This window comes from Schistocerca piceifrons, chromosome 8, assembly GCF_021461385.2.
Source record: "Schistocerca piceifrons isolate TAMUIC-IGC-003096 chromosome 8, iqSchPice1.1, whole genome shotgun sequence".
NCBI classification, from domain to species: Eukaryota; Metazoa; Arthropoda; class Insecta; order Orthoptera; family Acrididae; genus Schistocerca; species Schistocerca piceifrons.
In genome coordinates, this window is record NC_060145.1 from 95,891,166 (window position 1) to 95,907,579 (window position 16,414).

Sequence of the window (16,414 nt, forward strand, 5' to 3'; positions counted from 1 at the left end):
CTAGGGCAAGCAATTTCAAATTGGATTATAAAATTCGTCAGCGGCACGTCACTAAATACGTCTCCCACAAGGAGGTAAAAAATACAGAAAATCTATAGAAAGTGACGACTCTTTTCAGCACGCAAACGGCGTCACTTACGACCAGTGTTAATCGTGATTATGTGATTAACAGCGATCAAACAGGATGCGAGTATCAGGTGAACATTCCACGCACGTTATCGCATAAGCGAGAAAAACGAACCATTGTCGCAGTTGGTAGTAAAAAAAAAAACACACACACACATTCCTACTCGGCGCAATATGCCATCACAGCCTCTGGAAAAGTGTTGCCTAAGGTTTTCCTGTGTTTACAAGAAACGAATGTTACATTTTGTCCTCGAGTTGTAGAGGAGGTCAATTGCTTAACAGACTAGTTGAAAAATGTTTACATTAGATTCTCCAAATCCGGAAATTGACAAAAGCGATTTACAGAACATTTCTGGAGAATGTTTTAAATCCATACGTTGCTGATAACAAGTTTTGTCTTATATTGGATTCCTGGGATGGACAAACTAATATTTTAATGTACGTCACCATGTTTATAGATGACGAGGCTCAACCGACGCACACGGTAAAGGTAATACCGTCAAACTGCACACCTGTGTGAGTCGTGTGACTTTTATTTCTATCGCCAGATTAAAAACTTTATTTCGAGGCTTCAGAATTGCAGGGTGCTTCTGGAAACACAGCGGGAATTTCACAACCGCACGAATGCAATAACTGTTCACAGCATAATTCATTACCAACTTTCAGCACCGATTTTTAAGGCAATAATATCGTATGCGTGGTAAGCATCAAAATTAATTATCGAAAAAGGCATATTTTTAAATACAAACCTAGTTCGTTTTCCGCCGACTCTTCGGAAGGAACAGTGTAACTGTCGAAAGACTGCATTCTTTAGATGTTGTTGGTGCCGCGAGAGTATTTCTTTCGAATGTTTACATGACAAGTACCATCCATTTAGTTGTTTGAAGAAAAGTGAAGACACGTAAGAGTGACTGGAAGAGCCAATGTAAAGTGACCAGGAGTAACATTTTAGTTGTTTACCATCCCAAGAGGTTTGAGAAATTTATTTGCCTATGGAAAAAATACAAGCGAGAAGAATAACATCCGCTACGTTTCCTCGAGATTCGAACCCAGGCTTTTCGCTTCCCAACCTTGGCCGTTTCTTGCTTTTTTTTTTTTTTTAATCTCATTTTGTTCGATATTTTCGTTTCATTTGTTTGGGGCGGAGGTCCCATGAAACTCATTCAAGTTGATTATTGGTCCATTTACTCAGTTATTTTTCATCACAGAGAGCAGCTAACCTTCTGGGCGAACACGCTGAGCTACCGTGCCAGTTATGTTGGTACATAGGCGGCAGTTACAAAAGTTTCTTTCCTCTATTTCTGGAAAAGAATGCATTTGTGGATCCCATACCTGATGATGAAAAGTGTGATATTTACATTTATCTATCGATCCCGCTAATTTTGAGTCGATTGCTTGTCATAATCTTTAGGGGCGATTTTCTCAAAAACGGGAGGGTCTCGAGCCAAAATATCTTAGAGTCCTTCTTTTTTACGGTGTACTCAAGGGACCTGCCAAATTTGCGCCGAATCGGATGGCCGTGTCTTAGGCCTTCCCCTTGTGAGCTGAAAACGTAAACGTGAAGGCAAAGTTAAAATCTAGTTTCTGTTCCTTCCATATTTTGTTTTACTCCGTCTCCTGCTCAACGCTGTCATATTTTATCGTCCTGGAGATTGCGCGTCAGCTGCAACAAAAAAGAGCGCACTGCATACATCATCTAGAACCGCTAATGCTACTGTACGCGACTTCCATCTCGTAAATTGCAGCTCTCGGTAAAGCCGCTGGATCATGATGAGCCAAGTTCAGAGAAAAATCTCATCCTGTGACGGCAGTCACACGTACAAAAAACTGAAACGCAAAACGATGTTTGAGCAGATACAATGCCGAAGTGGGGTAAAAAGCCGCAAACACCTTTTTAATACGCGTCGGATATTGACGCAGGCACATGTGGGAAGCCAGGTGTAATCCTGTCAAGACGGTGGTGCCTCTTCTGACGTCTTTCGCTGGTCTGAAAGTCTCCTAATTTACGTCACACTGAGTACACAGCTCCCGTCTAGAAATAGCCGCCATTGTTACTGTCACTGGCCACGCAGAGCACAGCACGTGGTCACGTCACGTGTCTCTCCGGTCTTTACATCTGAATTACTCTCGATGGAACCAGAAAGCAATACAGTTCTATTTTCACGAAGGACAGTCGGACCACTGATACCAATCTGTTGGCAGAATTACGGAATGTCTTAACGACCAAGCGTTGCAACTATTACGCAGAACAAAAATTGTCTCTGTAAAAATCAGTATGGATTCCGCAATCAATGATCTTGGGAAATTCAGTTCCCTCTCTTCGTCCATGAAATCCACAGTCAACGGGGCCGTGTTCCTTGACTTACGGCATTCAATGCTGTTGCACGCTTTCTTTTTTCTTTTAAAGAACAAATGAGAAGCTCAAATGGTGTCATGCCAGGTTTGTGGTTGAATTCACGACTTGCAGTCAACAACATCTGTTACTGACGGAAGGAAATCGAGAGATATGAAGGTTTTCACAAAACATCCGTCGGATTCATAGAATTATAGATTTGGGTGGTATCTGTTCTGTCGGACACGTCAACAATTCCTTGAGCGCGACGGCTTTTAGATAAAAAAGATTGAGTGCGAATGCACAACCAACGTTCGAATTCCAACTGGAATTAGGAAATTGGGAGTAGAGGGTAAATAGGCGGGTGCCGTTGCGGTACAGCGAGGGGAGAACTGGGATTTTGGGTCGAAGAGAAAGTTTATCCGGATGGCCGAAGCGGTTAAGGCAACCGTTCCAGAGTTGCCGGGTTCGAGCCCCGGTCCGGCACTAATTTTCAACTCTCGCCGTTGCATTGCCGCAATGCCCTGTGCGGCCGGAAGCCATTATTTAGTTCCTATCTTTTCCCCATTCCGTTTCCTTTCCATTCATTTCATCCCAATTATTCATGTAGATACAAAGGTCATTTTGAGAGTTCCCCAATGGTCTGTTATCGAGCCGTTACTATTTACTATATGTATAAATGATCTAGCGGGTAATGTTGGAAGCTGAGTAAGGGTGTTCATAGATGATTCTTTTGTCTTTGCATTGCCTTGGTGAAGCTTCACAAGTATACTCTACCAATCAATGTTAAGATGGTAACAGAGGGTATTTTTTTTATTGAAACACATACACTATAGGACCAAAAGAAAGCACCACAAAGGAATTACCTGCATGGGACGGGACTCGATAGATGGGATTTACATGTACAGACAAACAAAGGATTACAATTTCACAAAAACTGGATGATTTATTCAAGAGAAAGAGCTCCACAAATTGGGCAAGTTAATGACGCGAAGGTCCACCTCTGGCCTTTATACAAATAGTTGCTCCACTTGGCATCGACCGACAGAGTTGTTGGCTATCCTGAGGAGTGAAATGATGAGGTCCCATACTCCGAGGAGCGTAGGGAACGATGCGGGAACCCGCACTGCCGACTAGGCAAGGTCCTAGCGGAGGTGGTTTGCCATTGCCTTTCTCCGACCGTAATGGGGATGAATGATGAAGATTAAGACAACACAACAACAGCCAGTCATCTCGAGGCAAGGAAAATCCCTGACCCCGCCGGGAATCGAACCCGGGACCCCGTACGCGGGAAGCGAGAACGATACCGCAAGACCACGAGCTGCGGACTCCTGAGGAGTATCATGCAAAATTCTGTCCAGTCGGCATGTTAGAGTGTCAAAATTCGAGGAAGAGGAGGAGATCAGTGTTTAACGTCCCGCCGACAACGAGTTCATTAGAGATGGAGCACAAGCTCAGATCAGGGAAGGACGGGGAAGGAAATAGGCCGTGACCTTTCAAATGAACCATTCCGGCGTTTGCCTGAAGCGATTTAAGGAGATCACGGAAAATCTAAATCAGGATCGCTGGACGCGGATTTCAATCGTCGTCCTCCTGCATACGAGTCCAGTGTGCCGAGCAGTGCGTCACCTCACTTGGTAAAAATTCGAAGCTGGTTGGATGGCCCTGCCCACAATGCTCCAAACTTTCCCAATTTTCGAGAGATCCGGCGACCTCGCTGGCCGTGATAGGATTTGGCAAGCATGAAGACAAGTAGTAGAAACTCTCACTGTGTGAGGACGGGCAATATCTTGGCGAAATGTGGGCCCAGGATGACTTGGCATGAGGAGCAACAAAGTTGGGCGTAGAATATCGTCGACGTACCGCCGTGTTGTGAGTGTGGCGTAGATGACTACCATAGAGCTACTGATGTGAAATGAAATTGGTTGTTGGGCCGCATGGTGGTCGACAGTCGTGTTAGTATCCCTCCATCGTCTGGGGCGTCTCAAGACATGTCTTCGCTGATCATTGTGCCTGAAGACAATTCCACTCCAGTCAATGAGATTCCAGGCCGAAGACATGTTTGGAGAAGCCCCAGACAGCGGTGGGATACCAATATAACTGTTGCTCGCTATATGGCCCAACAATCAGAAGCGATGGTCTAGCGTGCCATTTCTTTTCATAGCGCGACCTCTTTGGTTGTCATCCACGGCACCCTTAAGGCGCAGCGGCACGTCGTCGATATTCTACACCCGTTTTGTTGCCCTTCATGCCAGTCCAACCTTCATTTCAGCAAGATTATCCCCGCCCACACACACCGAGGGTTTCTACTGCTTGTCTTCGTGCTTGCCAAGCCCTACCTTGACCAACAAGGTGGCCGGATCCCTCTCCAACTGAGATCGTTTGGAGCATTCACGAACAGCATTCCAGAGCGCGTTTTCCAACAGAATTGTAGAGGACAGGGGGCTATTTTTAGGAAATATGGTGCGAAATTGTGATTTAGTGTGTTTCAGTGCGTGATGCGCCAGCCTCGTGGCAAATGGCGGACGAAGGCTGGCCGGCGCGTTATGCAGGTGATACAGTTTTGCAACGAGCGTCAGTACATGTGTACATGCGTGGCAGCCATCAGGACACAGCATTAGCAGAATTACGCAGGCGCGGGCCGCGTGTTGCGCAGTTGCATTAGCCAACTCATGGAGAACCTTGTAATAAACACGCCGCAACGTAACCAGCGGATTCAGCACCGGCCTGCACTATTTAAGGGCATCAGAGGTGACCGTCGGCATTCGGTTCGACCGATTGGGCGTTCGGTCTTTGTCACGTCGTCGTCATCAGTGACCTGTCCCCCCAGAGGACCGGCCGGCGGAGGGCGTTGCCAGTTGCTGCACCGGCGACTCCCGGCATCGTCACGAGCCACCGTGTCTGCAGGAAATGCGCTGGGCCACGCCTCGTGTCGCTAACCTCCTACCGCCTGCGCAGCTGCTGACCGAGCGCAGCATCGCGTTCCCCGGGCTGTGCACATCAGCACGTCTCCACCACGACACGGGCGGTGGGGCTGAGCTACCGGAAAATATATTGGAAGAACCAACAATAAAGAGGAAGATTGCTAAATACAGCCACCTTCTGCTACTCAGCCACGCCCTACAACCCCGACCACGTCACCCGCTTTGGTCATCCTGTTACAGAATAACGCTCGCCAACACACCGCTGTTGTAACCTAACACGCTCTACAGAGTGTCGACATCTTGCCTTGGTCTCCTCAATCGCCAACCTCTCTCCAATGAGCACATATGGGACATCATTGGATGACAACTCCAACGTCATCCACCATCCCTGTGTTGACAGATCAAGTGCAACAGGCACAGTACTTCACTTCACGATCTAACGTCCGGGACCTGTAAAACTCATGCACGTCTGCGTGCTTTCATTCAACATTCTGGCAGTTACACCGGTTATTAATCTACCAGCGTTTCACATTTCCAATGGCTTATCTCGCATTTACGTTAACCAGTGATCTGGCAATGTTAATCACTTAAATGTATTACCTTAAATGTATTCCCGAAATCTGATTACTTTTCATTAATTATCTTTTGGTACTGCACTCTTTTTCTGTCAGTGTATATCCCACATGGGCCACATAATGGGTGACCGCACCGACACGTATGAACGACATCGAAGACTGGCACCCTCCCAATTGTGCGATAGTAAACTAACTATTTCGGAGATGTAACAGCAGGACTTTTCCCGGCGATCACCATGCAAGTGCAGGTGTTGAGGGCCTCCACTTCTCTTGAACGTAAAGGAAAAGGCTGTGTGTGTGTGTGTGTGTGTGTGTGTGTGTGTGTGTGTGTGTGTGCGCGTGTGTGTGTGTGTCAGAGTGGGGAGGAAATCTCGTCAGTATTGTGTCGTCAGTAAACAGCGTCGTTTGCACTGCTAAGTGATGCACACTTCGGGACACTGGCAGGTAAACAGTAGTATCCGACTGTGTGATGAACTGTCGCAAGCGGTGAGTTTCTTCCTTTTTTCTACATCTACATCTACATCAATACTCTGCAAATCACATTTAAGTGCCTGGCAGAGGGTTCATCGAACCACCTTGACAATTCTCTATTATTCCAATCTTGTATAGCGACGGAAAGAAATAAACACCTCTATCTTTCCGTACGAGCTTTGAATTCCCTTGTTGTATCGTGGTGATCGTTCCTCCCTATGTAGGTCGGTGTCAACAAAATATCGGAGGAGAAAGTTGCTGACTGGAATTTCGTGACAAGATTCCGTCGCAGCGAAAAACGCCTTTCTTTTAATGATGTTCAGCCCATATCCTGAATCACTTCTGTGACACTCTCTCCCATATTTCGCGGTAATACAAAACGTGCTGCCTTTCTTTGAATTTTTTCTATGTATTCCGTCCTCTGGTAAGAATCCCACACCGCGCAGCAGTATTGTAAAAGAGGACGAACAAGCGTAGTGTAGGCAGTTTCCTTAGTAGATCTGTTACATTTTCCAAGTGTCCTGCCAATAAAACGCAGTCTTTGGTTAGCATTCCCCACAACATTTTCTATGTGTTCCTTCCCATTTAAGTTGTTTGTAATTGTAATACCTAGGTATTTATTTGAATTTACAGCTTTTAGATAGACTGATTTCTCGTGTAACCGAAATTTAACGAGTTCCTTTTAGCACTCATGTGGATGACCTCACACTTTTCGTTTTTTTGGGTCAACTGCCACTTTTTGCACAATTCAGATATATTTTTTCTAAATCGTTTTGCAGTTTGTTTTGCTCTTCTGATGACTTTATTAGTCGATAAACGACAGCGTCCTCTGCAAACAACAGCTGTCGGCTGCTCAGATTGTCTCCCAAATCGTTTATACAGATAAGGAACAGCAAAGGGCCTATAACACTACCTTGGGGAACGCCAGAAATTACTTCTGTTTTACTCGATGACTTACCGTCAATTACTACGAACTGTAACCTCTCTGACACGAAATCACAAATCCAGTCACATAACTGAGACAATACTCCCCATAAGCACACAGTTTCACTACGAGCCACTTGTGTGGTACAGTGTCAAAAGCATTCCGAAAATCCAGAAATACGGAATCCATTTGATATCCCTTGACAATAGCACTCAACACTTCGTGCGAATAAAGAGCTAGTTGTCCTTCACAACAACGATATCTTCTAAGCCCGTGTTGTTTGTGTGTCAAAAGACCGTTTTCTTCGAGGTAATTCATAATGTTCGAACACAATATACGTTCCAGAATCCTGCTGCGTATCGACGTTAACGATATGGGCCTGTAATTTAGTGCATTACTCCTACTACCATTCTTGAATATTGGTGTGACCTGTGCAACTTTCCAGTCTTTGTGTACGGATCTTTCGTCGAGCGAACGGTTGTATATGATTGTTAAATATGGAGCTAATGGATCAGCATACTCCGAAAGCAACCTAATTGGTATACAGTCTGGACCAGAAGACTTGCTTTTATTAAGTGATTTAAGTTGCTTCACTACTCCGAGGATATTTACTTCTACGTTACTCATGTTGACAGCTGTTCTCGATTCGAATTCTGGAATATTTACTTCGTCTTCTTTTGTGAAGGCATTACGGAAGGCTGTGTTGAGTAACTCTGCTTTGGCAACACTGTCTTCGATAGTATCTTCATTGCTATCGCTCAGAGAAGGCATTGATTGTTTCTTACCGCTAACATAATTCACATATGACCAAAATCTCTTTGGATTTTCTGCCAGGTTTCGAGACAAAGTTTAGTAGTGGAAACTGTTATAAGCATCTGCGGTTCGACGTTTCATCGGCAGGGTGGTCATTAGAGGATGGATAACTATCTAACTGGACAATATGGGTGGACTCATATGTGTCTACCTACAATAATTTGTGTGACATTGGCAGCATCCAGTTTAAGTGGCACGAAGAGGACAGAATTGTCAGTCTCCGAGAAACGTGTTTATCATAGAGAGACCTGTCGGAGCACAGAGACTCCTGGTGCAACAGAATGTGAGAAACAGGTGAACAGATGAGGATTGCACGCAGAAGCGAGCAGGTACTTAAGAGAACAAAGTCTGAGACTGGCGCCATCTTGTCGACATGGTGTAACGCGTCAGTTGGTTGTAGTAGATGGTAAATCTCCCAATTAGGAATGTGAATTAGGGTAGCATATGCCGTGTTACCAGCAGCTGGAGTAAACACAGTGAAAAAGATCAATGTAACAACGCGGTCGAGTTCAACCTAATAGCTCTTCATAAGAAAATCTGCATTTGACTGTTATGGTGCGGACCAATTACCTTTATGGAACGTACGTGAAATCCCATGTTTTCATAGAATACGGGACTACAATCTGGGGGTGGAGGGGGGGGGGCCGAGGAAAATTGGCACGTTAAGACATTTTTCAGTGTGTTTTGATATCTGCCACTTCGATGAAAAAATTCGTGGCACCCTTTGTGACCCAGGAATGTTTAATGTGTAGCTTAAGCAGCAAAATCTAAAAGACTTTGAATAGTTTCGGATCTTATATAAATTTTCTGTAGTCTGCAAACTGTTGAAATTGCTCTGAGTACCTGGGTAATGTTGACACCCTTACAGGGTAACATTAACAGTTTCAGATACAGACAGAGTAAAACTTCTGTCCCAAGAAAGTAACACGTATTCTTACGTTAACATGTGTCAAAATACGTACGCAACGCATCTTTCGAAAATGGTGTTCAGTTTGAAAAAAGTAAATAAACTTCTGCTTCATTGAACCTAGAAGTCGTTTGTTAGTTGTTGATCACTGTTTTCTTAATATTATTTTAGATTACTCGTTTCAAAACTAGAACCGCAGTCTTCTACAGCCAGTTTGGTAATTTTACTGAATATGTGGTTAAGTATCTGGTAGTAGTTGGTGTTAGAGCTGCACCTTTTTTACATTGAAGCCAACTCATAGGTTTACCTGCTTAAAGGAATTCCCTCTAACTAAGGGCTCACCTTCAGAAGATATAATGTTTCCAAGTAGAGAAGGAATTAGCATATTTCATCTAAACATATACGAGTTATTAGAGATAAAGTTAGTGAACTGCGCCGGCCGCGGTGGTATCGCGGTTCTAGGCGCGCAGTCCGGAACCAGCGCGACTGCTACGGTCGCAGGTTCGAATCCTGCCTCGGGCATGGATGTGTGTGATGTCCTTAGGTTAGTTAGGTTTAAGTAGTTCTGAGTTCTAGGGGACTGATGACCACAGCTGTTAAGTCCCATAGTGCTCAGAGCCATTTGAACCATTTTTTAGTGAACTGCTTACAGATGTTGACTCTGAAATTTTCGGTATATCAGAGCACCACTTAATTAATTTGACAATTTAGAGTCTTCCTTTACCAGGATACAGATTAGCTGGCTGTTTTTCAAGGAGTTCCTTGCGGGGTGGGAGAGTGGCTATGTACGTAAAAAACAGTATTCCATTTGAGTCCATAGACGTATCAAGGCGCTGCACTGAGCAGATATTTGATTGTTGTGCGGGGGCAGTTGAAGTTAGTGAAACTAAACTTCTAATTGTTGTTGTTTATAGGCCCCTAGCTCTGACTTCAGAGCATTTCTGCTCAAGCTAGAGACGGTTCTTGATTCACTTTGTAGGAAGTACCAGAAATTAGTTATTTGTGGTGACTTCAATGTAAATTTTGTATATGATGTTGCAAGAAAAAGGATGTTGGTAGATCTCATAAATTCATATGATCTGATGCAGACCGTGTTTTTCCAACTAGGGTGCATGGGAACAGTAGCACAGCCATAGACAGAATTTTTATTCATTCTTCATTACTAGATGGACATTCTGTTAATAAAAGGGTGAATGGCCTTTCATACCATGGTGCACAAATTTTAACACTAAAAGACTTTAGTGCTCAAACAAATGTCACATTTAATTACAAACTATGTAGGAAAGTTAATCCAACAGGAATAGAGAGTTTTTAAACCTTGTCAAGGAACAAGAGTGGCAGGATGTTTTTAGTGCCGATAACATAGATGCTAAATACAGTGCTTTCCTTAACACATTTCCCATGCTCTTTCAGAGTTGCTTTCCATTAGAACGTTCTAAACGGGGTACTAGCAGTAATAGGCAGGCTATGTGGCTGACTAGTGGGATAAGGACATCATTTAGAACAAAATGAGAATTATGTCAAAATGTTAGTAGTCTGAATCAAGCTACAGTAGCCCATGACAAACAGTATTGTAAGGTGCTTAAAAATGTTATTAGGAAGGCAAAGAGTATGTGGTGCGCAAATAGAATAGCTAATTCACAGGATAAAATTAACACCATATGGTCAGTTGTGAAGGAAGTGTCTGGTCAGCAGCAAAAGGTCGATGATATAAAGTCAATTCGCAGTAAAAATATTTCTGTTATTGATAAATCAGATATATATACAGTATTTAACAATAATTTTATGAGCATTGCTGGTGAAGTAAATGAAAATTTAGTTTCTACAGGAAAACATATAACTTTCTTGGCAAATGCCTTTCCGAGATTGATGTCTGAAATACTCCTGTGTGATACACACAAGAGGGAGATTGAGTCAATAATTAAATCACTGAAGACTAAGGACTGTCATGGTTATGATAACGATTAATGTACTCAGTAGTAAAGCCTCTTTATAAAAAGGGAGAAAGGGATAATGTAGATAATTTTAGACCTATTTCTATGCCATTAGTGTTTGCTAAAGTTATTGAAAAGGCTGTGTATGTAAGGATAATTGATCATTTTATATCATACGATTTGCTATCAAATGTACAGTTCGGCTTTAGAAGTAGTTTAACAGCTGAAAATGCTTTATTCTCTTTTCTCTGTGAGGTACTGGATGGGTTAAACAAAAGGTTTCGAGCGCTAGGCATATTTTTTGATTGTGTTGATCACAAATTATTGCTCCAAGAGTTGGACCATTACAGAATGCGGAGAGTAGCTCACAATTGGTTCACCTCTTACTTTAGCAACAGACAGCGAAATTTCATTATTCACAGTGTCGAGAATGGCTGTGATGTGGGGTCTGAGTGGGGTACGGTCAAGTGGGGGATGCCCCAGGGATCAGTGTTGGGGCTACTCCTGTTCCTTAGTTATATAAATGATATGCCCTATAGCATTATGGGTAACTCTAAAATATTTCTGCTTGCTGATGACACTAGCTTGGTAGTAAAGGATGTTATATGCGATTGCAGGTTTTCTCGGCGTATTTCAGTTATGAAATCTTCACGGGTTATCAGCCGAGTGGCGTCGTCTTCTAGTCGCAACGTTTCAATGGATTGTGTATCCATCATCTTCAGGTGAAGATGATCGATACGCAATCCATTGAAACGTTGCGATTAGAAGACGACGCCACTTGGCTGATGACCCGTGAAGATTTCATAGCTAGTAAAGGATGTTATATGCAAAACTGGCTGGGTTTAAAATAGTGCAGTTAATGACCTAAGTTCATGGCTTGTAGAAAATAAACTAATGGTAAATCATAGTAAGACTCAGTTTTTACAGTTTCTAACACACAATTGAAAAAAACCTGATGTTTGCCATTTTTACTATTCGAACGGTATCTGAAGTGAGTGATCAATCGACACGAAAAATTGGTATACTTTGCTTATTTTCATTCGCTTATGTCATATGGTATACAGGGTGGTCCATTGATCGTGACTGGGCCAAATATCTCACGAAATAAGCGTCAAACGAAAAAACTACAAGGAACGAAACTTGTCTAGCTTGAAGGGGGAAACCAGATGGCGCTATGATTGGCCCGCTAGATGGCGCTGCCATAGGTCAAACGGATATCAACTGCGTTTTTTTAAATAGGAACCCCCATTCTTATTACATATTCGTGTAGCACGTAAAGCAATATGATGTTTTAGTTGGACCACTTTTTTAGCTTTGTGATTGATGGTGCTGTAATAGTCACAAACATATGGCTCACAATTTTAGACGAACAGTTGGTAACAGGTACGTTTTTAAATTAAAATACAGAACGTAGGTACATTTGAACATTTTATTTCGGTTGTTCCAATGTGATACATGTACCTTTGTGAACTTATCATTTCTGAGAACGCATGCTGTTACAACATGATTACCTGTAAATACCACATTAATGCAATAAATGCTCAAAATGATGTCCGTCAACCACAATGCATTTGGCAATACGTGTAACGACATTCCTCTCAACAGCGAGTAGTTCGCCTTCCGTAATGTTCGCACGTGCATTGACAATGCGCTGACGCATGTTGCCAGTCGTTGTCGGTGGATCACGATAGCAGATATCCTTCAACTTCCCCCACAGAAAGAAATCCGGTGACGTCAGATTCGGTGAACGTGCGTGCCACGGTATGGTGCTTCGACGACCAATCCACCTGTCATGCAATATGCTACTCAATACCGCTTCAACCGCACGCGAGCTATGTGCTGGACATCCATCATTTTGGAAGTACATCGCCATTCTGTCATGCAGTGAAACATCTTGTAGTAACATCGGTAGAACATTACGTAGGAAATCAACATACATTGCACCATTTAGATTGCCATCGAGAAAATGGGGGCCAATTATCCTTCCTCTCATAATGCCGCACCATACATTAACCCGACAAGGTCCCTGATGTTCCACTTGTCGCAGCCATCGTGGATTTTCCGATGCCAAATAGTGCATATTATGCCGGTTTACGTTACCGCTGTTGCTGAATGACGCTTCGTCGCTTTATAGAACGCGTGCAAAAAATCTGTCTTCGTCCCGTAATTTCTCTTGTGCCCAGTGGCAGAACTGTACACGACGTTCAAAGTCTTTGCTATGCAATTCCTGGTGCATAAAAATATGGTACGGGTGTAATCGATGTTGATGTAGCATTCTCAACACCGACGTTTTTGAGATTCCCGATTCTCGTGCAATTTGTCTACTACTGATGTGCGGATTAGCCGCGACAGCAGCTAAAACATCTACTTGGGCATCATCATTTGTTGCAGGTCGTGGTTGACGTTTCACATGTGGCTGAACACTTCCTGTTTCCTTAAATAACGTAACTATCCGGCGAACGGTCCGGATACCGAGAGCATACGTAGCACTCGCCCGTTGGGCATTTGGATCACAATAGCCATACATCAACGCGATATCGACTTTTTCCGCAATTGGTAAACGGTCCATTTTAACACGGGTAATGTATTACGAAGCAAATACCGTCCGCACTGGCGGAATGTTACGTGATACCACGTACTTATACGTTTGTGACTATTACAGCGCCATCTATCACAAAGCCAAAAAATGATCCATCTAAATCATGCATATTTCTTTACGTACTACATGAACAAGTAATAAAAAATGGGGTCGCGATTTAAAAAAACGCAGTTGATACCCATTTGACCTATGGCAGCGCCATCTAGCGGGTCAACCATAGCGTCATCTGGTTTCCCCCTTCAAGCTAGACAAGTTTCGTTCTTTGTAGTTTTTTCGTTTGACGCTTAATTCCTGAGATATTTGGTCCGGTCACGATCAATGGACCACCCTGTATATTTTGGGGTAAATCTCCCTATTCTAAAAGAATATTTCTAGCTCAGAAACGACCGTTTCGGGCGATAAGGAATTTAAGTTCACGAACCTCTCGTCGACCCCTGTTCACGAGTCAGGGCATTTTGACATTGGCCTCTCAATATATGCACTCCTTATCGTTATGTCTTGTTAACAATATTAGCTTATTCCCAAGAATAAGCAGCTTTCACTCGGTTAATACCCGGCAGAAATCACATGTGCATTTGGATCGGACTTCCGTAAGTTTTGTACAGAAAGGTGTGCAGTAGAAACTTAGAGTACCCTCATGGGTCACTCCTTCTATCCTGTCGAGGAGTTCCTTGAGAAATTAAGCTGATTCTTGTTTATTGTTGACTGTGTTTACTTAAACTCATGGACTGACTTTTTTGAGGTTCATAAATATTTATTTTTATCTGTTATTGCTTTTATGTTGTAATTTCATGTACTGACACGTTCCACGACATTGGAGATTTGCTCCTCAATTTGGTCCTATGGAACTTGACGTGTAAATAAATAAAAAAATAAAGGCCAAAAGCAATTCGCTACAACTCAACCACGTAAGTGCCATAGAATAATTGTGCAATTGCAGTCATATGGTTAACTAATTCTTGTTCTCGTTCAGAAGTAAAAACAGGTTTTCTCATCTTGGAAGGTTTAATATCTGAATTTTTTATTTTAATCGATGATAAAGTGTAAATTGTAGTATGTTCGGCTCCTTCAACACGCTGTTCAGTCCTGTTCCTGACCTCACTAAACTCAATGCCTTTTTTCTTCAATCCCTTTAGACGTCTCTGATTTTGTTTTTCATGTCTTGGCCATCTGAAATTAGATGTAAGACCTTACTTGCGCGTAAACAATTTTTTTCTTAAGTTTAGAGCATGGGGAAAATATCAGATCCCTGTCAACATTGCCCCATGCTAGTATGTGGATATTGCCGCAATCAGACATCATGGCGGATTCCAGACTTTAGTGGCTCCGCTAACATTCGAAAAATTACAAATCACATGCTACAAGATGTATTAAAAAACATCTTATCTACCTGCATTATAGTAATTAGCGCTATAAAAGTATAAGCCTTAACGAAAAGTAACGTCAAAATTCAATAACACTTAATTTTTAGTGCCACAGTAAGACTGTCGTTTACATTAACTCATCGCCTCTGCGCCCTACTAATGGCAGCGTCCGCTATGCTGCAGCACTGTCCACTGTCCACTGACTACAGCGCTACTCTACTGAGAATACGACGGTGTCGGTATTGCCTCGTTTGCCGGTATTCCCTCAGTCTCCACTAATGCAGCGATAGAGCGGTTATAATTAAAGTGCAGCTGCTCATGTAATGGTATGACATCCATGCTGTCATTTGAAAAGCAAGAACGCGAGTGAACAGCATAGCTATCGAGAACAGAGACAGTGCGCTCTTAGGGCAAATGTTTTATGCGAACGGTAGCAATTACAGTGTTTAAGGCCTCACCAGCACGCGAAAGCAATAATATAATTTTTTCGCGCTGACATAGACGTGATATGAAGCGCTATCCATAAACAATATGTAGTTGCGCTGAAAAACCAGCAAATGCTTTAATATTGTACTTCAGCCCTGAGTCCTCTCGCGCTACTGAGTGGTGAGATAATCTGTTTGTGTACGGACGTATTTTGTCATTGGTCCGTAACTCCAGACATTTTGTTACATACTGAACACGTGCTGATTTAAAGAGGCGCGTTGACGTCCTCATTTATATTGATATTTATATGTAAGTCTCTATTCATAATTTATGTGATTTCTGGGATATATAATTTATTAATCTCTGTCTTTTTTTCATTTTAGTGGTTTTAACAATGATGTAAGCGGCTACGACATGGCAGTAGTTAGTGTGCAATCTGATGGAAAATTATAAAGTCCTAGCATAAAAGAACCCAAGTCAATTTTCACGGCACTTTTACTGCAAGATGTTCCATATTTCACACGGTAATACAAACATGCTTAGCAAATGCACGACCTCAGCCACCGATGCCATTGTTCGCACCCCAGACAATGTGTGAGGAAATAATATTGTTTAATCTTAATACTCTGAAATATTTTCGATTATCTGATCTGTATTCTCATCCTCACACGCAGAAACAATATTATTATTGAAACTTCCTGGCAGATTAAAACTGTGTGCCGGACCGAGACTCGAACTCGGAACCTTTGCCTTTCGCGGGCAAGTGCTCTACCAACTGAGCTACCCAAGCACGACTCACGCCCCGCGAAAAGCAAAGGTCCCGAGTTCGAGTCTCGGTCCGGCACACAGTTTTAATCTGCCAAGAAGCTTCATATCAGCGCACACTCCGCTGCAGAGTGAGAATCTCATTCTACAAACACCCCCCAGGCTGTGGCTAAGCCATGTCTCCGCAGTATCCTTTCTTTCAGGAGTGCTAGTTCTGCAGGGTTCGCAGGAGAGCTTCTGTAAAGTTTGGAAG